This window comes from Lissotriton vulgaris, chromosome 11, assembly GCF_964263255.1.
Source record: "Lissotriton vulgaris chromosome 11, aLisVul1.2, whole genome shotgun sequence".
Classification (NCBI taxonomy): domain Eukaryota; kingdom Metazoa; phylum Chordata; class Amphibia; order Caudata; family Salamandridae; genus Lissotriton; species Lissotriton vulgaris.
The window spans coordinates 102,970,319-102,997,739 of record NC_141699.1 but is presented as its reverse complement, the minus strand read 5'-3'; the positions used below and the strand labels follow the sequence as shown (position 1 = coordinate 102,997,739).

Here is a 27,421-nt window from a genome sequence, read left to right as displayed (position 1 = left end):
CTACGTCTTGAGGCCCATCCAGTGTCGAAGCCTGGATAGCAATGTCTGTACCGCTGTGTGCGGCTGAACACGCCGCCATGGTGTATCGCCCGCCCACGTTGGCGAGTCCACCTGTGGTCGTGTTCATGTGCTCGTCCCCCTATGACTTTATTGAAACTGTGACCCGACGGAAACAGCGAACATCTATCGATCGTGTGAGCTGTGCAGTGTGGTGGAGTATGGAACGGTCGGGATCTGGTCGTACCGTGGCGAGTGTCATGGCGGCTGAGGATTGTGGTGGACGGTGGATATCCGTTGACTCGCCGCACAGATTCGTGGACTGGCTGAACTTTTGATTTATCCTGTGAATATGCGGGTGCGATGTGCGGAACTCATGGTGAACACTCGTAGAGGTCAAGGTAGTGCGACCGGGGATGCATGGTTCTCGTCCTCCCTTAACTTTTCGTTTCTTTCTTTTTCTGTGTTTCCTTCCTTTATAAATCTCTTTTCTACTATATTTCGGGTTTTTGGTCCCTGGGCGATAGGCACGCTGCTAGGGGGGTAGGCCGTAGCCATCTGCAGGGGTGCAGGGTGGGGGGTAGGGGGTGGGGTATTTTTGTTTTTCCGTTCTCTGTTTCTATGGCCTTTTCTCTTCTTTTAGTTAGACTGGACTTCCTTTTTTCTCTCTCCCTGGGTTGGGGGTCAGTTTATCTGGTTACTGTTTGGACTTTCTGGGCGGTGCTGGGACTGTGGCTGCTCAGTCTCTCCTGTCATTGGATTCATCGGGTGGGGCATTAGTCTGGAGTTTTCAGAAATGTATGCTTGCTTATATTGTTCGCTTCAAAATGTTGTCGTCTCTGCAGTTGGACATGCTTCCCTGCCCACCCGGGGATTGTATCTACTTTAGATCCCGTAGCCGGCCCCCTCCTGTTCTCTTTTCTCTCTTTCCATCTCGTTAACATATGGAACTGTATTACGTATTTACCGTGTATATCCTGTTTTATTTTTAAAAATTGACCTCTCTAATCCTGAGATGCTCTCCTGGGTGTGCCGCGACAGTCCGATTTTCTATATTTTTGCTGCCATGCCTCCGGGATGTTTGGCTGAATAGCTGTGTGCACCCTTTTCTAAATAAAGGTCCTCCAAAAATTAAAAAAATATATATATATATGTCATATCTCCGGTGATTAATGTTCTTCCTAGAGAGAGTGAGAAAGTTTTGTCTAGTGGAAGTGTTGACTCATGGAAAGGTAGCACAGAGGGTTAATGTGCCTGCTGCAAAGAACATGTACCATACAGATCACTAAGTGCACATAATGTAAATAGGTCAGTGGGTTACTGCTTTTGTCAGTGAGATCCTTTTGCTACTTGCAGTTTATAAGTTAAAATCCTAACATATAACAGTGAGTTATTAACTGTCATCTAAGAGCTGCATGCAAACTGCAAGGTATACATAAGAGCGTTATGTTTTTTTCCCCAGCCTTTTATTATCCTAATGTTGCAGAAGGTGTTCATTCAGATGGAAATCAATTCTGATTATTAAAGAGAACCCCCAACCATGGTATTACGTTTTAAGTTCTTAGTCTGTGTTTCTCCAGACCAATCACTTTTAAACTATACTGCCTACTAGTATGGTTGTCATGTGACTCCTACACCTTTGGAGTCCTTTGTCATATGTAACATTGTCTATACACTGATTTACGCATGTATGATTGATTGTGTGTGATTGTGTGTAATGTGTGTGATGTAAAGTGCTCTGACACCGTACACTGCCAGGAGCGGCGCTGAAAATCAAATTAAATGCATCTGAGAGAGCGTGTTATGGAGTCTTTAGGGGCACTGTTAAAGGGTGGTAGTGAGTGAATCCGTGGCAGAGATAGTCATTTAGGGGCACCAACAAACTTTGTTGAACAGTGCACCACCAACGCTAAAGCCGGTTCTTCCCCTGAGGCCAGTCCGCCTCACCCACTGGTACCTCCATTGGCCTTGTTTTAGCAGTAGTAGATGCAAATCCCCAGGGATCGACAATGCAGGATTTGCACGCACACCAAACGAAGTTCGCAGATTTTATAGTGTCTCTTGTTCATTCATAAGCACTTTTAACATGTGCTGCCTTCTTTGGGGCCACTGGAATTATGGAGCAAAGGCGGACAAAATTATGCCGCAGTGTTGAGTAAATTATGTAGCAAAAAAAGGCTGCAACGTAATGCAGTATATTTTCTGACACTTTATTATTTGGACATTTTTACACATGCCAACAGTCTCTGCAAAGATTTTGCCTTATTAGTACCAGTGTAACATACAAATGCAGCAATGAGAAAGGTGATCAGTCAAAATTGCAAAGGGCTGCCCACTTCTTAGCAAAACAAGTCACATTTGTTTGTAACTTTTGAACTCTTTGTGCTACAAACAATTTATAAGTTAAAATTATCAGATTATATAGCAGATGTTGTGTTATATGTCAAATATGGCAAAGCCATAATTATATAGAAAACATTTGCAGACTAGGATATTTTGCTATTCATGTTTAAACTGCTCTTGTGAAAAAGAGGCGAAATGCTGATGACAGAAACTCCATAGTTCGGAGACAATGGCTAGAGCATCCACTTTTAAGCGTATTTGGGACATTCTGTGATTGGAAACATATCCCACTTCGTGAATGTATTTTAATATATCTGGCATACTGATTACCCCCTTCCTAACTCTGTCGGCAACCCTGCTAAGAACCTGGGGGTTTGGTTCAGCGAAGACCTCCGATTTTCTATGCAGATTAATAAACTGCCAGGAGTGTGCTTTGGCACGCTGAAATCTTAGAAAGTTTTTCCCCTTTTGACCCGACCAGCTAAGGAAATGGTGACCCGTGCTCTCATTCTATCGCATATCGACTATGCCAACGCCTTATACATTTGCCTGCTCTGTTACCATCTTAGAAGACTGCAAACTATTCAGAATGCGGCAGCGAGGGGCCTGCTTGGAATCCCAGGTAGATCAAGCATGAAGCAACATATCCGGGACCTCCGTTGGCTCCCTGTGACCCGTCGGGTTCAGTTCAAAGCTCTCACTTTGGCGCATGGAGCGCTGCATGGCACTGGCCCAATCTATTTTAGGAGACCTTTCTCCTTCTACGTTCCACGTAGGCAGTTACGCTCTGCTGCTCGCCGTCTGGCAGTTGTTCCCCGTTTCCGCCTCACCCAGATGGGAGGCGGCTCCCTTTCTTTTAAGGCTGCTGTAGCCTGGAATACTCTGCTGGTGCAACTGCGTAACATTCAAGACACTAGAGTGTTTTAAAAAAAGGCTTAAAACCCTCCTTTTCAACTAACTCTTGTTGTGTTTCTCCTCCATCTCTTTTTACTAGCATTTCGTGCCGCAACACTCCAGAGTAGCCGTGCGTGCTATAAATGTAGTATAACATAACATAACAATGTCAATTACTTATATTAAACCTTAAATAATCATGTGTATCTATTGGTTGAATTAAATAACATAATAAGCTGTAACTTCTCAGTGAAATACCAAACAAACACTACAAATTGGGATTTTTTGTTCATTCTGGCCACACCTCTGACTCCACCCACTGACCTAATTCTCGGTTTTTCCCGCTTTCTGATTCTCCACCCACATGTCTCCTACTTTTTTCCCCCCATTTCGACCTCTGTATTTAACAGATGCAAACTTTGCTAAATTGGTCGTCTGAGCGCTATGGAATAAACACAATCAAACATGAAGCAATACACGCCAATAAAATAATTACAAAGCTTGATTCTTTACAGAGATGCAATAAAGTATTTTGTCAAGAGTACCTAATCTGGGTAATTCCGGAAAAGATACATCTTTAATTCTTATTCAAAGGCAGAGATATGTAAGAGTTGCATGCTAAATGACGTGTGGAGACTGGGAGTGCCTGAACAGCAAATTCTCGTTTTAGCTGGGCTCTAATGATCCTTGCACTAGATAGGAGGGAGTTTCACTGTCTCACAACAGCGCCAGAGGAGGTCTGGTGTAGCATGCAGGAACTGTGCGCAGGGGCCTTAACAAGCCATGCTACTGTGAGCCATGTGTAACACAGAGCCGCAGCCGGCATGACTCGCAGGTGGGGGGGAAGGTGAGGGGGAATTTAAAAAGAAACTTACCTGGTCCGGTCCAGCGTTTTCCTGCTGTTCTGCCTCCGGCAGGAAAAGGTAGCAGGCAGGCTCCCTCCCCCCCCACCCCTAAGCCAATCACAACGCTGCAATGGCAGTGTTGTGATTTAATGGGGACAGCGCCCAGCCGGGCGCCTATGGGGAGGCCATTTTCTCTATGTAGGCTGCATGCAGCCTACATAGAGAAAATGCAGAGTGCGCATGACTGGTTAGGTCGGCCCCAGAGGGCCGACCAAACAGCCAGGCCCACAGCATTGGGCAAGCTACTCCTCCCCGACCCGCCGGCCCCCAACCAGGCATACCCTTCTGCTTTCAGGTCAGCCCAGCACCATGTGACTCTGGGTAATAGCTCGCTTAATCTTCCCGATGGCCCCCAGCGCCGGGAATCCTACGGGTAGCAGTGCGCTTTACAAATATTGTTTAAAAAAAAAAAAATTATAGAAGGGGACGCACAAGCATCTGCGCCCCCTTCTATAATACCAAAGTGCCCCCGGGGCGCACCCAGCGGGCGCAAACGCCTGTTGCGCCCCTAGGGGCACCTATGTAATACGGCCCCAGGGGTGGTGAGTCTCCTTCTTTGGTTAGAACTCACCTTATCTGAGGACATAGGACATTCGTCTTGGGACCAGTGTCCCCTGCTCTACCTCACTGTTATCATTCCACGCCAGTGTGTTCAGCATGCCATCTGTGTTTCACTAATATCACTCACCCCCCTCCCACCCCTATAATCATCCAACTAGGATACAGTGGGGATGACGAAAACACTTTTAGGTGCCAAGAACGCAGCCTTTGAAAGGTCTGTGCCAAGGAAGCCCCTTTTTTGGGCTCTTCTCCAAGGTGCCTGGTTATTCATTAATTCAAGTGATTCCCTTCCAGCAGAGCTCTCATTCTGTGGCATATTAGCCCCTTCAGAATGTTTTTCGGATGATACAGTGATATTCCTGCGGTACCATCCTGACCACATCCATAACTCCAGGCAGACCAATGCCTGTGTCCCTGCCGTCACCCTTCGGTTGTGACGTGTCTGTGCAAGTGATGCTAAATCCCTCTGGCTCTTTGGTTGTTTTGAATCCCTGCTTTACTGTCATGGCGGTGGCTTCTAGCGTTATCCTCTCTGTTTTTGATTTGTTTTCCAATTCATATTCCAGTGTTATCATGGCTGTGTTTTGCTATGCATTGGCTTCAGTAGCTGTGCATTTTAGAATACATTTTAGTAGATATTTAGTCTGTGATGTAAAGTTATTTTTCACGTTTGAGCATTAGCATTAAATGCATTTGGACAGTAGAATGTTAAACAAGTACTTTTGCCCCAATTTTTTTTTAAATAACTTGTTGATTTACCATTTAATGTAATTTTTACATATATGTATACATATATAAAATAGAAAAAGTCAATAAAATTAAAAGGTCTTTGAAACAGTTATTCATGCCGTCGATAATACCTTCATTTTTGTCAGATTAATACCTGCAGTGATGCAGTGTCGGATGAGAAAGAACAGGAAGCTGCCTGGTGGCTTTCCATTCCCATTGACCTCCTAAAACTAAAGTCTTTCCTCCTACTCCAACATTTATACTTCGTTCCATTGAGGACAGTTTAGTCCCTAATCAGGCTACAAACTGTGGCCAGTGTTGTGAGAAGCTTTACACCTACCCTGTGGGGACACCGCTCGGGAAGGGTGCCCGGGGATGCGGCTTATGTGCCATGTGCATCAAGCCCAAGTCTATCTCTTGTTCAATGGCACCACAGATAACAGCTGTTGGTTTAACCCCTTCCATGCTCATGACGAGCTCAGCTCGTCATGAGGTAGCCTGGAGCTGTGCTCATGACGAGCTGAGCTCGTCATGACACCAGCAAAATGGCAATTCCCAGCACAGGAGGGGAATTGCCTTAGCAGCCATATTGGATGTTAGCAGAGATGACTGACTTCTGCACTCACCCAATGTTCACACAAAGTGACTGATTTGCGGCTCAAACTGGATTTATTCCTATACCATGATTACTGTGCCACGTGATTCATCTGTTTATTTGTGAGTTCAGAGAAGCTACACAACATGAACTTAAAAAACAATCTTACAAATGTGGGTGTTTTGGGCACATCCAGCAATGTGTTAGTAGGTGACTCTAGAGAAAGCATCATGGCGCAACACATTACAGGACGGGTTCCCTAAGCAAGCGCTTAGAAACCGCTCGGTGATTTGCGCTATATAAATTCCAGTACATTTACATTTACATTTACATTCTGGAAGGAGTTCCACTGGCTCCCTATACACAAACGAGCACAATTCAAACTCATAACCACACATTCAAGGCACTACATACACTGGCCCAGCATACCTCAACAAATGCATCTGCTTTCACAAACCTTCCAGACACCTACGCTCGTTGGGAATCCACACATACGGAAAACCAGATCCAGCGGTCGAGCCTTCTCCTACATGACTCCTAATGTGTGGAACGACCTGCCGCTGCACATAAGAGCCTCCTCCTATCTTCTTGAATTCTGGAAGTAGCTTGGCTTTTCGAGTAGTCCCACTAGGCCCTGGGTGTAGCAAGACTCACACCTGCTCAGCGCCAGGATACACTCCCAGGTGATAGCGAGCTAGAACGCCGTATAACATAACTAGGAAGATTTCATTCATGTTGTCACATATTCTCAGACAGGTGGCCTTCTGGCACATCAAGGGCACTTTCTAGGGGATAATGACTTTGAAAGACGGAGCCTCTGACTTACATGTGATGGACTCTGCCCCAGACCTAGCGTCTCATCAGGAATTCTCCTAATGCTCGTGAGCCCATTTCATATCCGCATATATTCAATTGTCTCAATTTACACATGCACACAAGGTTATCTGCCAAGTTACCAGCCTTGATTATGTCTTGCTAATTGAGTTTATTTCCAAAGAGGTTTAGGTATTTGTGAGGTTAAAATATACCAGCTATATGTAATTTATTAAATGTGTTGTGTCCTTTAATCATTTCTCAGCTTTGATTTGTGCTTTTGATGTATTTGTTGCAGGATGTGTCCGTCAACTGTTTGATTGTTACAAAGCTTTATTAACCACCTACATGTCTCCTTTTACTTAGCGAAAGCTTAAATACAGGCACACACCTTGAACAAACAGGTTGTGACCAGTGATTTTTGGTAGATTCCAGGTACCCGTAATTGATCTCACTGTATCCGGGGCAGTAGTTTTAGGTCGTGTGTGGACGAGTGCATCTCTTAGGCTGCGTCCTTTTTTGAAAGAGAACAAAGGTTTTTCCCAAGTTTTGTTCGTGCTGGATAAAATTCTCCAATTTTTGTTAATGGACTTCTTCATATAGTTTGATAGGCCCTGGGGGATGTGATCCCCACAGCCAGGCCCTGTGGACAGCCCCAACCGCACATAGCCGAAGGATACCTGGAATCTACCAAAAATCACTGGTCATTTTCCCTGCTCTAATTGCAGTGTTTGCCACCTCACTGGACATTCCAAAACACTCGACCTTGAACCTGGAAAAATATGGACACAGAGAGACCACACAAATTGCAACTCACAAAATGTGATCTACCTGATAACATGTCCTTGCGACCTATGCTACGCAGGCATGACGAGCCGAAAAGTGAAGCGGAGAATTTGTGAGCATCGCTCAAACATCAGATGCAAAAAACTAACAACCAAAATGAGCAGACACTTTCTGGAAAAGAACCATACAACCAATGATTACATTGGACTGCAATTGAACATATAAACAGTGGCAACAACATAAGCAGTCGCCTCTTTGAAAAGGAACAGAGGTGGGTCTACAGGCTTGGGACCCATCTTATCGGTCTTAATGATGATATCCCTTGGAATGCTGTGATGAAGTAGACATTTTGTGAGCCTAGCAAGCTGTTCAGCAAATTCGGTACGTAAGCAGCCCCCGCATGAAATGGCTTTGACTGCATTAAAGTCAAAAAGGTGTAAATCACTCATCAATCTCGCAAATACTTAATTAGGACTAACTACGAGCCAAACTCCATTCTTAGAGCAAACAACCGGTAATCAGAATTACACCCCAATTCCTCCCTCGACATCAACAGCATCTACTTTCCAACTTTAGCGTCGGTAACCAACCATAAGCTAAACAACCACCCAGACGCTGTAGGTTGCTCAGCAACTAGATGCAAATCACGTAGTGAAACCGTCACATGACGGCTATTGGCTCAAGTCATGGCACCACCCCTAGCCCCACCTTTGACCACACCCACCCCGGAAATGATCCTCACCTCGCTGCCGCTGATACATATACGGCACAGAAACCCCGTTTCCACACAGTCGGGGTCCAGTAGAGGGTGATGCAGGTACACTGAGGGTGCTGAGCGTCGAGGGGGTGAGTAGAACCTCCGATTCAACGACCGCCTCAACACTGAGCTAAGTACCAAACTAATTGCCATTGACTCACTCTGTTTTCCTTCCCTTTTCTGACAAACGCGCAGGGTGTGCCAATTACGATCCCACCCCCCTCCTGTGACCCATGGTGTTCATCTGAAACACCAAAAAGTGAGACTTTTTAACCATGTTTTTATTGACGCGATCTACCTGTACCATTAATTTGATCGCAAATCGGAATCTTCCGTTTTTTTAACCAACCTACACATTTAGCTCGTACCACAAAAAAGCACGTAGCACTTCCTTCTGATTAGCAAGTAAAACCCTGGGGCTAAGGTGGTGTTAACGATATGGCTATGTCGCATCACTATTGTCTCTGAACCACTTCCGGAGCACTACAGACTTAAGGTTATCATCAGAACAACTACTAAATATGTGTCTTGTTCTACATGTATGTCTTTGTCCTTTCACTTTCAGGTGCAGAAACCGCAAAGTCGAAGCCTCCAAAACCTGGAGTAATTTAGGAGACTGACCTGTCTTCCTAATTTTTTGCACTTTTTCACTATTTTTATTATTTTCACTTTCACGTCCCTAGGTAAGGGTGGGCCTTAGCGCGTCCATACCACCAGGGTTTAAACACACCTTTCTAGTCCTGAAGAATTGCCCGGTAAATTTACACCAGTTTCATGGCAAGAAACATGTCGACTGATACTTAGGAAACTACCACTCAAATAAATGTGGACTGCTTCCATACACATTGATTTTAAATACTGTCTTTAGTGATCATAGAATAAAGTTCCAGTTGATACACTACAGACTATTTTTATTCCCTCACCACTCACTAGCTTAGTTTTGCACAAAACACGCCCTAACTCTCACCAACCGGCTCCGCAGTAGACCTGGCGTTGTAGCACACCAAAGAGACATTCGGTCTCTTTGGTGGGGCCCAATGATGAAGCATGTCATCACCAGGTGTTGAGTGAGGGCTTTCTTCAAAAACACCCTAAATCGGGCTGTTTATTATACTTTCTTTTTGCTCCGTAAATGTGGTCAAAAATAAACCATAGGACACTCTTTTCTTGTTGACTGATCATAACCGGGGAATAAGAGTGTCAAATCTACTCTCCCTACCTCTCTTTTTGTTTAAGGATAGCTCTACAAATATCCATAACATAACATAACATAACACATGTCCTGTAAACGTGTCTCAGGCCTCCCATTGCAGTGTCTGTGAGGGTAGTTTTAAAATGTCATGTCAACCTGGCAAATGCATTCATTTGCCAGGCCCAAACCTTCCCTTTTCTTGCATGTAAGGTAGACCTAAGGTAGCCCCATGGCAGGGTGCAGTGAATGTGGAAGATAGGTCATTTGCTGGTGTGCTTTGCATATCCTGATAGTGAAATACTGCCAATTTCATTTTTCACTTTTGTAAGAACTATCTTTCCCATAGGTTATCATTGGAGCTACCTTATAACATCTTACGAGTGTGAATTTCAATTGGGAAAATATAGAGATGTGGAGTTTTGGTTCTCTGAAAAATATGTCTGTTGGTGAAGTTGGTTTTTAAATTGTGTATTTGTAAATGCGACTTTTAGATAGTGTGCATTTTCTTGCTTTACCATCCTTTGCCTCTGCCTGCCTGTGGAATGAACATCTGGTTTACTTCAGACTGACAGCTGGGTTGTTTATGCAATCACTCTAGACAATCACACAAATGGAGTTGTAGTTGTCCCTGCATATCTGTTATATTCCCGAATTAGACCCGTGTAGTGAAGCAGCCTATTTCTTGCATTTAGCATGCATGACAATGTTGGGTTAGTTTCTCTGAAACTACTTTGTTTACACTTCCAGCTTCACACATCATTATCACGATGCCTTGAACATCATGCACTACGCCTCTCTACAAAGTCGTCCTATGTTCATCCGCGAGGTGACAGGGCTATCTACATATCCTTAACATCACTACTCTTACGCTCACATCGTGAGGGCTGCTTTATTATAAATAATAGGCATCCCGATAGATTGGTAGAGGAGGCACTTCTTCTGACATTGAAGGTCTGTGCATGCTAAGAATCCACCACACACCAGTCTGACATTCTGTGACAGGGCCCTTCACTGTATTTGATCAGGTAATGGGGTCCGATCGCCACTTGGGGGGATTATTGGCTCTACAACCATACACACTCTAGGTACACCCAGAGTAGGGTCCGCATCATAGGAGCACCTTTGGTTACCATATTCTGCATATATGCTTGCACATATTCATTGCTTCAGAAAAATGGTAGAAATATATCTACTGTTCACTCTTTTGGTGCTTGTAATCTCCTATTTTTGCTTCTGTCTCCTAACCATTGCAGCACGTGTATTTTATACAAGAATAACGTTGGTTCAATAAATATATTGAAAATGTCCCACTGTGTATTCTGTATACCTCTCTAAGAAACAGTAAACACGAGTGACTGAGCAAAAGATTATGGACTGTTTCCACAATCCCTGAATGATCAGGATTGTCATGTTCAGTGGTTGCCAGAAACTATTCTCTCCCTAGTAGATTGGGGGGGGGGGAGCTTAAGATGGCACTGTGAGCAAGCTGGTCTGTAGTCCAACATATCCTGCGGGGTGTCCGGAACCAGTCTAGACACCAAGCCCTTAGTTTATGTTGTCCAAACAATGCGCAGATCCTACGAAATAGTAGGAACTACACAACATATCCTGATGGCTAATCACCAAAATGATGGGCCTTTCTGAGCTAGAGTGGTGGGAGGAGTTATCCCATACACCTGAATAGACACCTGGAGTGTGTCAGAAGCCAAGACCAGGCAGGATAAGAACTTGTCCACTACAAAGACAATCCTTTGAAGCAGGCTTACTTCAAAGGCCAAAAGACATACAAGTATTGGACCTAAAACGCCTAGACATTTAGAACAATTTTGGATTGAGGACTCTTCCAAGAAGAGGAGCGGAAAAACTGTCAGAAAGAGAACTGCCCCTTTGCTGTGTGTTGCTTTGCTGGGTCGGCCTGTAGTTGTTGCTTTTGCCTGTGACTACTCCATGGCTGAGCACAGCACCGATCTCAACGACACTGCAGCCCTGGTTTCACCAACGACTACGCTTCTCGTGGACATTTACGCCACTGTCCGCACCATGACCGTGGGCACTGTCTGACCGTGGGCACTGTCTCGTCACACCAACTTCTACTGCACCGCAACATTGGTCTCACTCCGCCGCCTAAGCTGTGTCATCAACTCCACTGCTTGCACTGCAGCTGTGGGTGCCACCTCACCGCACTGCCCTCAACAACACTGCAGCCTCAGGCTGCCGACTACAGCTTCATCGACTCGGACACCAGAACTCTGCACCGATGCCTCGCCACTGCCTGCACCAAAACCATGAACACTGCATCGAGAAGTGCACAACGCGCCACCCGTGATGACACCACAGCCCTGGCACTGCTGAACTTCAGCGCTCCTGGCTTTGATCTCATGGAGTTCAATCTGCACCGGGTGTGACTTCAAGGACTCCCCGACTTCAGCAACAACTTCCAGCATCGATGCCTGTGAGGGGCGGAATGCCTACAAATGAGACAATCCACTCTCTGTGCACACGTTTGTTTCCTGGAATTGTTCTGATTGCATACACTGGTCCCCTGCAGGTGCCAAGACTTGTTTGGTGGAGCAGCCTGTGTGTTTTTTACATCTCGCTAGCGTTGTGCTGTGAGATATATTGTTTACATTACAATTCAGTGGGCTTACAACCGGTCCACATTACACCATTAGTTCTTTTTATTGTCACTGTGACTTGCAATCTTTTGATCGCTTAGCTTCCGTAGGTTTCCCTTCTTTTCTTGTGTTAGCCAGTTCCTGAAGCATGCAGCAAGTACATGTGCTCTTCCCCATCTTTGTTCTTCCTCATCTTTTGTGCTGTACGTACAATATGCTTTCCTATTTTTAACACAGGCAAAGAGCTTTTCATTTATGTCGCTTTCCCACTATCTACCTTCTCTATTGATGCTTTAGTTTCTTAAACCCATAACTGTACTACTCTAATCCACTCTACTTTATGCTACTCAACTTCACTCCGCTTTACACTACTCCACTCAACGCCACGCTACTCCATGCCAGTCCACACTTTACGCTGCTCTACTCTGACACTCCAACCCAGTGTACGCACACTCCACACCACTCTATGCCACACCACTCTACTCTACGTCATTCTATGCCACTCTACTCCGCTCCACTTCACCTTACTCTTTGCCACTCTACTCCACACCACTCTATGCCACTCCACTCCAATCTACTCCTTTCTAATCCAATCTACTCTATGACTCCACTCTATTCTGTACAGTGCCACACAAGGTAACATCACTTTACGCCACTCTACTCTATGCCACCTTATGCCACACCACTCTTTGCCACTCCACTCTACTCCATACCATTCTACTCCACGCCAATCTACTCCACCCACACTCTATTCTACACCAATCAATGCCAATCAGCTCTACGCCACTCTACACTTCACCACCCAACGCTACTCTACTCCAATCTATGCCACCCTCCACCAGTCCACCCTAATCTATGCCTCTCTACTTTATGCCCCTCCATGCCCACTCCCTCCAAACAGTGCCCCTCTAATCCTCTCTACTCTATGCCACTCAACGGAATTCTATGCCACTCTACTCTACGCCACTCTGCTCTATGTCACACCACTCTACTCAATGCCACTACCCTCTACGCTACTGTACGTCACTCACTATATGCCATTCAATGCCACATTACGCTACTCCATAACTCTACGCCACTCTACTTTACTCCATTTCCCGCCACTGTACTCCACACAGTGCCACTCTACTTTACGCCACTCTCCACAATGCCAGACTACACCACTCCTCTCTGCTGTTGGATACTCTAAACCATACCACTCCACACCACTCTACTCTACACCACTACAAGCCACTCTTCACCCTTCCCTTCCACTCTGCCACCCCACTAAATGCCACTCTATTCTATGCCACTTTACTCTACACAACTCCACTTTACGCCATTCCTCTCTATGCCCCCACCCCACTCCACACAATGCAATTCTATGCCACTCTACTCTGTGCCAATACCTGTGCCACTCCACTTTATACTGCTCTACATCCCTCGACTCTTTTGTACCGTACGTTTTCCACACCACTCCACTCTACACAATGTCACTATATGGAACTCTATGCCCCTCCAATCCACACCACTCTACACTACTCCACTGCACTCTACTCTACACCACTTCATTCTATACTTCTCCACCCTATGCCATGCTACTGTGCAGCACTCCACTTTGCAACACTCTACTCAACACCGCTGTTTTCCACTCCTCCTCACACTACGCTACTCTACACCATTCTACTCTATACCACTCTACTCTATACCAGTGGATTCTATGCCACTCCACGCCACTCTATGCCAGTCTAGTGCACTCTATGGCAGTCTACTCCTGTCTAATCCACTCCACTCTATTCTACACCACTCTACTCCATGCCACTCCCCCACCCATTCCACATAATGCCACTCTATGGTACTTTGCGTCAATCCACTTCATGCCACTCTATTCTATGCCACCTTATGCCACTCCTCTCTATGCCACTTTACTCAACGCATTCCACTCTGACACTCCACTCTACTCCATCCCACTCTATTCTTCACCAGTCTACTCTATGCCACTATATTTAGCCCCACCCTATTCTATGTCAGTCTACTCTATGCCACTCTACTCAGCCCCACTCTGCTTTACTCTAAGCTATGCCACTCTACACCAACCCACTATACCCTATGCCACTCTATTGTATGCCACTCCACACAATGCCACTCTACTCTATACCATTTTATGCCATTCCAAATTGTCACTCCACTCTACGCCACTCTTCTTTATGCCACGCCACTCTACTGTTCACCACTCTAATCTATGCCACTCTACTTCTATGCCACTCCTCTCTACGCCAGTATTTGCCCCTCTACACTACAACACTCTACTCTTTGCAACTGTACATCACTCCACTCCACCACTCTCCACAGTATTCCACTCTTCTCTACACCACTCCGCTCTAAGCAACTCTACTGCATACAATGCAACACTACAACACTCTATGCCACCTTACTCTATGTCACTGTACTCTGCGCCACTTTACTCAGTCAGGCTGCACCATTCCACTACATGCCACTACACTCTACACCACTCCACTGTGTGCCATTCCACTCCATGCCACTCTACTCTACACCTCTCCAAGCTATTCTACACCATTCCAGTCTGCGCCACTCTACCCCACACTGCCACCCCACTCTATGCCACTCTATTAAACGCCACTCTACTCTACAGAACTCCATTTTGTGCCGCTCTACTTTACCCCATTCCAGTCTACGTCACCACACAATGCCGGTCTACGCACTCTACTCTGTCACTCTACTCTGTGCCGCTATACTCTACGCCACTCCAATTTTCTCTACACCACTCTATTCAACACAACTCCATGCCGCTCTACTCTGGTCCACATCATTCTGTTCGATGCCACTAGTCTATGCCATTTTGCCAATCCACCCCAAGCCCACCCACAGAGTGCCACTCTATGGCACCTTACGCCCCTCTGCTCTACTCTATTCTGTGCCCCTTTTGCCACTCTAGTCTGTGCGACTCTACTCTACAACACTCTACTCTCTGCCACTCTACGCCGTTGCATTGTGCGCCACCGTATTGTACACCACCACTCTTCCCTAACCCACTCTACCTTCCACCACTGTACCGTAAGCCACTCCTTACGTCACCCATATACTCTACACCAGTCCATGCCACTCAACTCCACACTACTCCACTCTCATATACGCCACTGTACTCTACGCCACACCAATAACACTTAGCCCTACTCAACAGCAGGCACGCTGCTGTACAACATGGCTAAAAGACATTGGCAAACCGAAAAGCTCTCACATATACGAGACCTATTGCCTTGTCCTAAAGGGCAGTTCTTTGCAGTGTGCTTTCTACCGTAGAAAGATGATACGCCCATTAAGACGCCTTTAATTCTGAGGCCATCTCACTTATTAAATGAAGGTGCCTTGAAAGCCAGAATATGCAGAGTCGGGTGGACAGCGGAAGCAAGTGGACAGCAACCTTCTAGCGTTTTTAGGTCTCGCCTAGCGTTGCAGCGCATGCGTTGCTCACTCTGCGAGACCTCTTGTAATCGAGGAGATTTCGGAAGTGCAGTGGACGCTCGGCCCATCCTTTTTATTGGTGCACGTCATCCTTTATGGTAATCGCTCACTTTCTATTTGAAGTGAGGCTTGTTTGTTTCCTCCCAGTCTCCTTTTCATCTTGCCCATCCAGACTGGATCGTGTACTTGCGGAGTGACATGGAGGGCTTTATCTGGTGGGTGAGCACTATTTTATAGAGACACTGATCGGGACAATGGCGGCTGCAGCGGTATGTGCTCGGAATTCTATGTTTTTAATTACTGTAATGAGTAGTGACCCGTCGTATGTGCACGCCGACTTAATGCATGTGAGTCCTTTGGAATGGAAGATGTGGAAATATAACTTGTGGAGTGTAAGCATTTATGGACCTAAAAAGGAATCTCCCCTCGACTGGTGAGTTATAAAATACACACTGCGAGACTCTGTTACAAGCGAGTCCCCGGTGTGAGAGTTGCCTTGCACTCCTCCAATGTTGGTATCGGACAGTACCTCAAAGGGTGTGTAAATGGTAAAGGGGTAGTGGGGAGCCCCCAACATTAATTTCACTCCAGGATTGGCTCGTTTATGAGTTCCCTACATTTCACAGACATGGGAAGAGACCTAGTGATTTGCCTATGGCCGCACGCTTATAAGAGATCGGGTAGAGAAGCTGGTATTCGTTCCACAAGCTCCTGGTTCCACAGTAATATCAACGCATAAATATGTTTCTTCATAGAAGCTGCGCTAGTAATTATGGAAGAGGAACAACATCACATTTCTCCTCAGTAATGTTACCAAGAACACATTCTTTTATTTGTGTTAATTTTTGTAGCCTAATTCAAAGTAAGTTCTGCGTGAATGAGCACGGTTTGAAGTTGAACCGTTCGTGCACATAGTTTTAGCAAGTTTAGCCAGAAGTTGTAGCAGGAGAAATTGGTACACATTCCCACTATGGACAGCCATTCGTGATGAACCGTGGACAGGGTGTTTTTAATGTCTAGTGTACAATATCAAATGATTACTGAACACCTTATGTGAAATGTGAAGGCTGTCTAGGCTGTGTGCTTTACATACTGTGAGGATTGTAGAAGTTACTGGGGGCTGTGTGTTGTGCATATTGTGATGATGTGCAGGAGTTGTGTATTGTGCAGATTTTGATGGTGTGGCAGGGGCTGTGAGTTGGCAAGATTATGGTGGGCGGTACAAAAGGGGGTGGTGATGGATGGAGCATATGAACCAATCAAATACTAACACCCAGTCAACAGATCTGGATTTAATCCATCACCGTTCTTTAGCCCACTCTGCCACCCCAGTTTAGACATGGCCATATGCAAATCCGTCTGAGCCTGTGCCTCATGGGAACAGTCCAGGCCGAACTGCCAAGCCATGCCTTCCCTGGACCGGAAACAAGCTACAGAGAACCGGTTTCTGGCATTTCAGCCCTCTTCAGCCCGGTTTGGTTGAATCCAGTGGCAAAATGAGCAAGGGACTCACGTCTGAGCATACCCTGCCAACTTATGGCGAACAAAGTGGTACAAAAGGGGGTGGTGATGGACGGAGCATCTGAACCAATCAAATACTCACACCCACTCGCCCTAAGATAGCCTGGCTGATGAGGATTGTGAATCCGAAACCGGTCCCAGGATGCTTGTTTGATGGGATACAGAGGAGGCAAGGGTTGCAGGTTGCATGGGTTGAATGGTAATTTTAGGGATTAGTTGTTCTTTGACAGACTGTGGTGGGATGCTACGGCTATAGGAGTTGTGTGTTCAGATTTTGATGGAATATGCAGATATTGCAGGGGTTGTGTGATTGTGATAAGGATTCAGGGGTGTGTGCTTTGTACAGACTGTGACAAGAAGGCACATACAGTTGGTGCAGATTCAGATTGTTGTCGAAGATGCTGAGTCTACAGGGGTTTGTTCGATGTTCCATTAAGCAGCAGAGTGTGTGTATTGTACATATTGTGATGGGGACACAGGGGCTATGTTTGTGCAGATTGTAAAGGAGACTGCAGAGGCCGCAGGGTCTATATTATGCCCAGTTTTTCATGTGGCTGCCGGATGTATGGATTTTATGATGGGAGCTGCAGGTCTGTGTGTTGTATGGATTCTTGTGGGAGCTGCCGGGGCTGTGTGTGGATAGTGATGGGAGCTGCAGTGGCTCTGTGTGGTTTGTGATGGGAGATGCAGTGGTTGTGTGTTGTATGGACTGTGATGGGAGCCGTTGTGTGGATTATGAAGGGAGCTGCAGTGGCTTTGTGTTGTGTGGATTATGATGATAGTTGCAGTGGCTGTATTTTTTATGGATTGTGATGGGAGCTTCTGGGGCTGTGTGTAGTATGGATTGTGATGGGAGCTGCAGGGGCCGTGTGTGGATTTTGATGGGAGCTGCAGGGGCCGTGCGTGGATTTTGATGGGAGCTGCAGTGGCTGTGTGTGGATTGTGATGGGAGCTGCAGTGGCTGTGTGTGGATTGTGATGGGAGCTGCAGTGGCTGTGTGTTGTATGGGTTTTGATGGCGGCTGCAGTGGCTGTGTGTTGTATGGGATTGTGATGGGAGCTTCTGGGTCTGTGTGTTGTATGGATCTTGATGGGCGCTGCAGAGGCTGTGTGTTGTATGGATGGTAATATGACCCGCAAAGGATGTGTCGTATGGACTGTGATGTGAGCTGCAGTGGCTGTGTGTTGTGTGGATTGTGATGGGAGCTGCAGTGTTTGTGTGCTGTATGGATTGTGAAGGGAGCTGCAGTGGCTTTGTGTTGTGTGGATTGTAGTGAAAGCTGCAAAGGCTGTGTGTTGTGTGGATTGTGATGGGAGCTGCAATGGCTGTGTGTTGTATGGATGATAATATATATGAACTGCAGGGGATGTGCGTTGTGTGGATTGCGAGGGAAATACGGGGGCTGAAAGGCTGTTGTGATGGGAGTACAGAGGCTGCAGGGGAGGTTTATTGTTCATGTTGTGATAGGAGTACAGAGTCTGTGTGTTCATTCGTGATGGGAGTCTGTGTGTTCATTTTTGATGGGAGTACAGAGGCTGTATATGCTGCCTGTTCATGTTGTGATGGGAGTACAGAGGCTGTGTGTTGTTCACTTGTGATGGGAGTACAGAATCTGCAGAGTCTGTGTTGTTCAAGATGTGAGTGCAGAGGCTGCAGGGAGTTGTATGTTGTTCATTTGTGATGGGAGTACAGAGGCTGTGAGTTGTTCATTTGTGATTGGAGTACAGAGGCTGTGTTGTTCATTTGTGATGGGAGTACAGAGGCTGTGTGTTGTTCATTTGTGATGGGAGTACAGAGGCTGTATGTTGTTCATTTGTGATTGGAGTACAGAGGCTGTGTGTTGTTCATTTGTGATGGGAGTACAGAGGCTGTGTGTTGTTCATTTGTGATGGGAGTACAGAGGCTGTGTGTTGTTCATTTGTGATGGGAGTACAGAGGCTGTGTGTTGTTGATTTGTGATGGGAGTACAGAGGCTGTGTGTTGTTCATTTGTGATGGGAGTACAGAGGCTGTGTGTTGTTCATTTGTGATGGGAGTACATAGGCTGTGTGTTGTTCATTTGTGATGGGAGTACAGAGGCTGTGTGTTGTTCATTTGTGATGGGAGTACAGAGGCTGTGTGTTGTTCATTTGCGATGGGAGTACAGAGGCTGTGTGTTGTTCATTTGTGATGGGAGTACAGAGGCTGTGTGTTGAGGGAGACACAAGCCGCCTTGGGGAGAGTTGAGCCTGGCCTTTGGTTTGGCTCCAAAAGCCAAAGTTCAAGAAGAGCCATCAAAAGGTGTAAATCAGTCCAAATGTCATGAACAATTATGCTAAAGACTTTAAAATGTTAAAAGAAAGTGTTTTTATAATTTTTCAGTGTCTCAATTAAGTACAGACAAGTATACCATTAAATTAAGTTTCATCTACTGAAAGTAATAAAAAAAAATTAATTGCAACATTTACAAATGCGCCTGTCACGAGTTGCCCAAAATGTGTCCGTTAATCATGTTTTCTAGTTAAATAGCCTATGCGGTCATCAAATGTGAAACAATATTATTTCATATTTACCATATCTAATGTAGGTTTTTGTAGAGCGCATATCCTGTACTGAATTGCATCAACGCGCTTTCAAACTGGATGAGAAGGCCCTTTATTGCAAGGCATTATGTCTCACATTTGCAAGAGTTTGACCTATTGGTTATAAATAACAATGCATTTTATATAGGTTTAAAAACACAAAGCATACATAAAAGGCATTGTCATTTACAATGCCAATAGCTCAAACTCGCATAATTGTGAGACCTATTGCATTGCAAATGCTTGTTAGAGAGAGGAGGCTGCCCCTTTAACCGGAAACCAAGGTGGGCGGGTGAGGTGTTAGAACGTGTGCTCGTCAAGTCCTTAGGTGGGACAGGCGCAATGTGGCGACGCAAGGTGCTTTACACAACCAAGCCGGTGCACCCTACCGCACCGCCAAGAATGGGGCTCACAGAGAGCTCTTAAATGTTTTCAGAAAGAACTGCACCCCTTCCACCCCACTCTAATCCATGTGTCAAGGCCAAGATAGGCAGTGCTTAATTTGTGAAATATTAAGTGTGTGTGCACAAATTGTTTAAGGAGTTCACACCCACACCCCCTGGCTCCACCCTATCCCTCCACTGGCTCCACCCACTTCTCTATTGGGTCCACCCACACCCAGAACGCGTATAGCTGTACATTCCATAACACGGGTTAGAACCAAAATCTCCATGTTAAAGTCCGGAAATGAGCCATGTGCATGGCCATAAGGATGAATGACATGACCGTCTATACCCTGCACTGTGCACCTGTGGCTGAGGGTCAGTCACTAGACGTGTGTCATCGAAGCACAGATGGGCCAAGCTGTGACACAGCAAGATCCTGAGGAGGTGCCTGTCACACACAGGGTTGTAAATTTGAAAACACCACACATCCACCCAGAGAGGTGGAAGACTGAGCAAAACACACCCATGACATCTAACCTCCACATCCCTGGTCTACAGGAAGCCCATCAAGGCCCCATTAGCTCCCGAACACACAGGCTGTAGGGATATGACTTGCAGAACCAGTGCAGGTGCCCAGCAATGGGTAGAGAGCCATGCAAAGACAGAGCCCCTGTCTGGAATCCAGTGTTGGCAGCGAGTGGACCCGGATAAACTCTGAAATTGAAGCCTTGCTGTTCCTTTCTGATGATGCTTATTCTGGAATGTCGCTTACTCACACCCGACTGCCCAACCCCTTCTCTCTTGCTGCAACCAGACCGTATACTCCAAAAAAGAAGCATCAATCAATACAATGCACTCGCAGGTTCGCATTCGCAATATCCGATCATACAGTAATGTCTCACAACCCCTGCTCCCTAAATATAGCCGCAGCCTCTGCCCTACCACAGAGAACAAGGCGTGATTCTTTGATATATTAGATATAATATTTATACCATCTATGAGTTTTAGGTGAGCCGCACCAATACTTCATAAACAAAAGTTGCAGTTGAGCTCTATCTGCAACTCGTGCTCATATTTAATTTCCTGTTTTAATAAGGTCCTCCAAGTTGTTCATCCCATGCAATGTCCGGTTTAGTGTAGCATTACTCCATATGGACATAAACAAAACATCTCCGTCTCCTCTAACCATCCCAAGCTTCAAATCAGATAAACTGTGAGAAAAAGTGGTGATGAATGTTCAAGGCAACTGCAAACCAACCCTCTACCTTCCAGCCTCCTGAGAAATTCTCAAGTTAAGCAGCTACAAATTGCTTCAAACAGAAACAGCGCTAATTCATCCCTTTGCCAAACGATTACGTGGCCAGGCAGCCAGAAGATAGCTGTGGGTGCGCTATGGTGAATTACGTGAAGGGGCACACAGTGCGTGCTAAAATGTGCATGCAAGAGTGATAGTGGTATTTTTTATTGGGCTAAAACACAAGTAATATAGCATGTGCATTGTTTACATTATGGTGTTTAACCCCATCGCTGCAGCGGCTATTCCGCCGCAGCGCTAAGAGGGCGGGGCGGCCGCATGCTGGTGACAGAACCGCTCCGTCACCAGCCGCGGTTGGGCTGTGCTCGTGACGGAGCGGTTCCGTCATGGCCCTGCCCGCCTAATAGAACGCGCCGCGCAGGCGCAAAATCAGCGCCGCGCAGGCACGGCGGCCGGGCCATGACGGAACCGCTCTGTCATGAGCACAGCCCAACCGCAGCTGATGACGGAGCGGTTCTGTCATCAGCATCGAAGTAGTTAAATTCGTTTCAAGCTCAAAAGAACAATTTTTCAATATGAAACTACCCCTTGTTTTTGGAAAAAGTAATTCTCATTTTAGCTCCGTCAGTAGCCATGAGCACTGGCGCCTGGAGGTTCTCCAAGCAGCTTGCATGGAGAGTGTAGTATTCATTTGATGTTGCCTTGTGTTGGCGGGGAAGCAGTGCAGATGGAAACTACCACGTGAAACGTGACACAGTCCGGGCCTTTGAGATGAGTGCGCAAATTTAAAATATCTGTGAGTGATCACACACAAGGCCTGTCTGATAATCATTCAACTGGGTGATTTACATCTAAGATTACTACAAGAATGGAGATGCTAGAGCCAGGGGTCCTGCAGTGGACTAATTTGCGCTAGAAACACTAACATAAATAACTTGATAACCTGCAGGAACTTCTGTCCATACGTGTGTCAGTGGGTTCTGGCTAAAACTTGCCCTGCAGCTGCAGACAAGTGCTGTAACATGCTTTTTTTCATTTGCAGATTCTTCAAAAAGAAAGACATGCCGGTTTACATATGTGGAAAAGCCCTGGCACTGGCAATTTACTCCGGGAACCCATAAATTGGGAGTTCAGGTGTGGCAGAGGAAAGGGGCCATGGACTCACGAGGCGCTGAGCTTAAAAAAGCAGAGTTGAGAGTTAACTTATACATTTATTTGCTGCAAAGAAATTGGAGGAGTACACACAATAGTAAATCTGTTCCAGAAGATTAATTAATAGCGATTTGTTGGAGTGCTATCTACTACCCTTACCTGTGACCTGCAGTGTCCGTGGGACTGGCTTCATTAGATCGCTGGCAAATAATGTGTTTTGGTGGGCCCCCGGCTCAGGCCAAGAGCATCAGCATTCAATGCAAGTCAAAAGGAATAATTTATGTTATGCACTGAAATGAAAACCCAGCAGAAGCAGGTGAGTTGTTAACAGAAAGCAGCTACGCATTTTAATTACTTCCGAGATGTTGCCTTAAGATTTTTGCCGAAACCGGTCCTTTCCAGGACCCAGCCTGCCTTGCGTGCAGCTCACCCATCAGCCCCCCGTCAACCGTAATAATTAACCAATGCGAAAGAAAATGCTCCTTGAAAGGCAGGCGTGCACTACTGACATCACTCGCGTGATGCAGTCATCATGCCTGGACCTGGGTGGACCATCCTTTGAAGACATACCAGACAAGACGTGAATCCAAATGGAAGGAGGAGGACACAGGACAGGTAGGTACATTTCTTTTGAATAATTATTTAGCTCATCTCACTGGAGAGAAAAATTCAATAGCCCCGGCCCTGTTAAAAAAAAAAAAAAGTGCCGGTGCTAAGCACCTGAAAGCTCCGGCACAAATTAACCACTGGAGATAAGCACTTCTGTGCTTTCTCTCCAGTTTAAACAATATGTGCAGACATCAAAAGCGTCACATATTCTCAACTGAAAGAGAACACGTTGTTGTAACAAATGTGTTCCAGAGCAATTTACACGGAGCATTTCCCACCTGGCACTCATATCGGCCATGGCATAATGGAAGGCCAACCAATCGGAACATGTGCCTGCGGGCCACTCTAATTCCTGTATGATTTTAACTCGAAAGCATAAATAAGAGACCTACTGGGGAAAAAACAGCATGTCTAATGTGTAAACATAGCCCACCCAAATGCACCTCCCTCTCCACTTGTGTGCAGATTTCCAGGTAGATCTGCTCTAGATAAAGCCAAAAATATGTATTTATCTATTTGACTTCACTAAATGCTCATGAGCATGTTCCATTCCCATCAAAGGGACGTCTATCATATGGTTGTCAAAAAGGGTTCACCAAGTGCACTCCTGTTTTCAAAATGTATTCGTGATTCAATTATCCTCGAATTTAAACTGTAGTGAGCAAACCGGAACCACGGCCTGCCCGAGTGCCACGTATATGTAAACACATTAGAAGCTGGAGTGAAGTTGCACTCCACCGCCGGATGCACAGCTTTTTACGCGATTATTCACCACAGCGACAACTTTATCCACCTTTAAACTATTTTATTTTCATTCCATGTAATCCAGTGAATATTCGTTCAACACTTCTTTCCACTTTTCAACATTTCACATATGCGACCTTAATGTATTCAACAGTTTCTAGTGCGCAGATATGCCGATACCGGCCTTTTTCTAGCGCATGACGAATCCGTAAAACATCCCGAAGTTCATAACTTTACCCAAAGCCCTTCTTCAGGGGTTGCCTATAGATTTAAAATATTGACATTAGTTTTATATATTCAGACCTCTTGTAAAGAGTTGTAAGGTTGAAAAGTGGAAAGAAGTGTTGAACGAATAGTCACTGGATTACAAGGAAGGAAAATAGAATTGTTGAAATGTGGATAAAGTTGTCGCTGTGGTGAATAATCACGTAAAAAGCTGTGCATCCGGCGGTGGAGTTAAACTTCACTCCAGCTTCTATTGTGTATCATATGGTTGTGACATCACCTCCCACAGAATCACTTCCTGTGATACTATAACACATAGTGTACACTAATTAGGCTTCTCCCCTTATTTTCCTAGGCCTTGTGAGTGTTTGTGAGCCGATGTGCTGCTGTTACCAATTTGTCCGTGAATGTGTTTGACAGTACCCATAAGGCCTGGACACTGGTACATGTTTCAATAAACCAGAGTCTGAGGTAGATTGTTTCGGAGACCCTCAACCACACTTTCACAGTTTGCGGTGTATATTTTATCTCCGCTCGTGTGGCTTGGTGGATAGTGTCATCATTGGGTCAGTTATTTGAGTGTTCCTTTCTCCAAGTGACTCCATTGGCCTCCATCAGGGGGGAGACTGTCTGGGTTTTGGCAGTTGTGAGTAACTAAGATTATCTCCTTTCCTGTGCCAGAACTTTATTGAACACAATCCACCAGTAAAAGGACAAGATCAAAAGAAAGAAAACTGTGTCCAGTGGATAAGTATCTGATCCACAACACCTAGTAGTCAGGCTGACATGTTTCAGCCGTGCAAGTTGCCCCTACAAGTCTACTGGCCTTCATCGGGACCGATGGAAAGGAGGGCCACCAAATTCTAGGCACTCCACATGTAGCGTGGGTAAGTAAATCACTCGCCCTTCTTCATCAATGAGCCTATTTTTCTCATGACTGCATGGTCTTATAGGCACAGACTTTGGCCTATAACTGATAAAGGGTTTGTTACCACCCCATGGGAAAATAAGAGGGCACTGGCAGGTAAATAAGTGTCTTAATAGGAGCTGTCGCTGCCAGAAAGTACTGCTGGTCTCTCTCGTCCCGAAACATGTTGACTGAACCACTGCGTGTTGTGTACTAGTTACTTATCCACTGAACACCATTTTCTTTCCTTTAAACGTATCCCTTTCCTGGTTAATTGCGTTCAATAACGTTTCTGGCACAGGATAGGAGGTAATGATAACACGATCTACCAAGCCACACGAGCGGAGATGAAATATACAACACAAACTGTGATAGTGTGGTTGAGGGTCTCCGAAACAATCTCCCTGAGACTTTAGTCCATTGACACATGTGAGGCCTTCCCCCTCTCCTGGTTATTAAGTTCCATTTTATCTTCAAATTGGCCGATGGACCCCTGATTCTCCTGAGCATCTGCAGCTCTTAGAGTCAGAGGCATGACCTCTTCTTGTGTGAATCCTGACAGAAGGCAGCAACATTGAGCATGTGTAGGGGATAATTGGGGGTGGATGCAACACATGAGGCAGAGAGAAAGAAAACACAAGCGTTCTCATGGAGTACTGTAAGCAGACTAAAAAAGTAGTTCCCTGAATGTAAACCGTGGAAGGACACGTCTTCCCCTCAAAGGATGGTGAAGAAGCTATGCTCTAGAGGAGAAGCAAATACAACAGGAAGGGAAACCATCCAATAAGAAGCAAGAAACTGAGGCTAATAATAAATCCCTTCTCTGACAACCAGTGTGTTGGCTTTAAGCCCACTGCAGTTTTTGATTTAGTCCTCAATAGGTGTTTTTAGAAGTAGACCGCTAAATACTCCCTATAAGTGAAAGCAGATTTCCAGTTAAATGTTTGCAGGCTGTGGAGCATGTTTACTCTACAGGGGCACAGGCTGGAATCAGGAAAAGTAGCTTTCTTTTAAGCAAGATCATATAAATATGTCATCAATTTGTGTCTTTTCATGTGCGATGCACAAGCATCCTCATGAAAATGTATTCTATAGAAAATGTGTGCACATACCACACTGAAATCTGTAGGGGATAAGAGAAGCTTAGTCACTTTTGCACTCTCCTCGAGAAGGCAAGTGGGCCGGGGCTGAGTCTATTACAGGCTGTCATCCCATATGAGTCTGTCACATGCCAGGAATAGGTGTGCAAGAACGTTCCACCACCAACAGGACAATATAGAAGCACAAATTAGTAGCTACTCTCTCTTTCTCTATTGCATCCTAGGGCCACGTGGAATACATCTACGGTTGTGGTTAAATCTATTAGTCCAAAAGAAAAGCGCTTTTTTGATCAGTGATACTTCTGAGCCCGTTTGACGAATCGCCATGAAATTTGGCAGTGTAAGTATACTACACTATAGTAACAGTAACAGGTCCGTTATCCTTGAGCTCCGGGACTAGTCTGCTCGCCCAGTCTTTTTTATCTAACAATGCTATTAGCTTCCTTGCTTTGTCACCAAGTTCGTATATTCTACGCTGACGTTCCCTGCTCAGAAATCTGGCCCTGTCCGTGGCTAATGCTTTATAGTCGTGTTGTTTCAGGCTCAGGAGATGAATCTTTTCCGGTGTCACACAAGACTCTAGGTCGCCCTCGTTTCAGTAAATGTCAGTCTCTATGGCAAGGATTTCTGCGTGTTTGTCTTTTTTCGCCCCTGCGATCAGGGACAGGGCCTGACCCCGAATTACGGTCTTGAAAGCTTTCCATAGTGACTGGGATGAGGGCACCGACCCCACGTTGTCAGTGAACTAATCATCTATGGCCTCAAGGAGATTTTTACGAAGTTTCGGGTCTTGGATCTACCAGGGGTTGATTGGAGCTAGCCTATCCACCATTGCTTGATTGAGTACGTTGTGTAACCATATCGGAGAGTGATCAGAGATGCCCCTAGCCAGGTGCCTGATTTTGTGTATATGAGTGACTTGTGATGCAGGGACCAGGCAATAATCGAGACGGGAAAGGCTATGGTGGGCGCCTGAATGGAAGGTGTGTTGTATCTGGTCTGGTTGATATACTCTCCAAGAGTCCACCAAGCCCATAGCATCAAGAAAATCAGGTAGCCTGCGTGCAGAGGTTCCTATTTCTCTAGGGGGATAGCGGTCTAACGTGCCCTCGACTACGGCATTAAAATCACCTCAGCGGACCAGGAGGCCAGCTGGTACAGTGAGTAGAAATGATCCTAGACCACTAAAGGTGGTGCCCTGCAGTCCAGAGGGAGCATAGATTGACATGAAAGTGACTGTGCGACCCTCCCATGTGCCTGATGCCTCCCATGTGCCTGACGCCGAGTACGGCAACCGTGCCGTACTCGGTTAA

The 27,421-nt window shown here is 45.7% G+C and overlaps 1 protein-coding gene and 1 long non-coding RNA gene across 7 annotated transcripts in view; one reads left to right on the top strand and one right to left on the bottom strand.

The window, feature by feature from the left end:
- GGT1 (gamma-glutamyltransferase 1) overlaps positions 1 to 27,421 on the top strand; it is a 244,715-nt gene that overhangs the window by 16,239 nt on the left and 201,055 nt on the right. For 2 of the 4 annotated variants that reach the window (XM_086942789.1, XM_086942791.1), the window contains exon 2: positions 22,414 to 22,839. The exons of the other annotated variants lie outside the window; for them this stretch is intronic. The gene's annotated coding sequence lies outside the window, so the exon portion shown is untranslated. The remainder of the gene's footprint in view (positions 1 to 22,413; positions 22,840 to 27,421) is intronic. 4 annotated transcript variants of the gene reach the window in all.
- The window catches only part of LOC147679047 (uncharacterized), a 117,102-nt gene that overhangs the window by 66,357 nt on the left and 23,324 nt on the right, over positions 1 to 27,421 (bottom strand). Inside the window, exon 1 of one of the 3 annotated variants that reach the window (XR_015300873.1) lies at positions 4,711 to 4,796. The exons of the other annotated variants lie outside the window; for them this stretch is intronic. This is a non-coding gene — a long non-coding RNA (uncharacterized LOC147679047). Of the gene's footprint in view, positions 1 to 4,710; positions 4,797 to 27,421 lie in introns of those variants that run through there. 3 annotated transcript variants of the gene reach the window in all.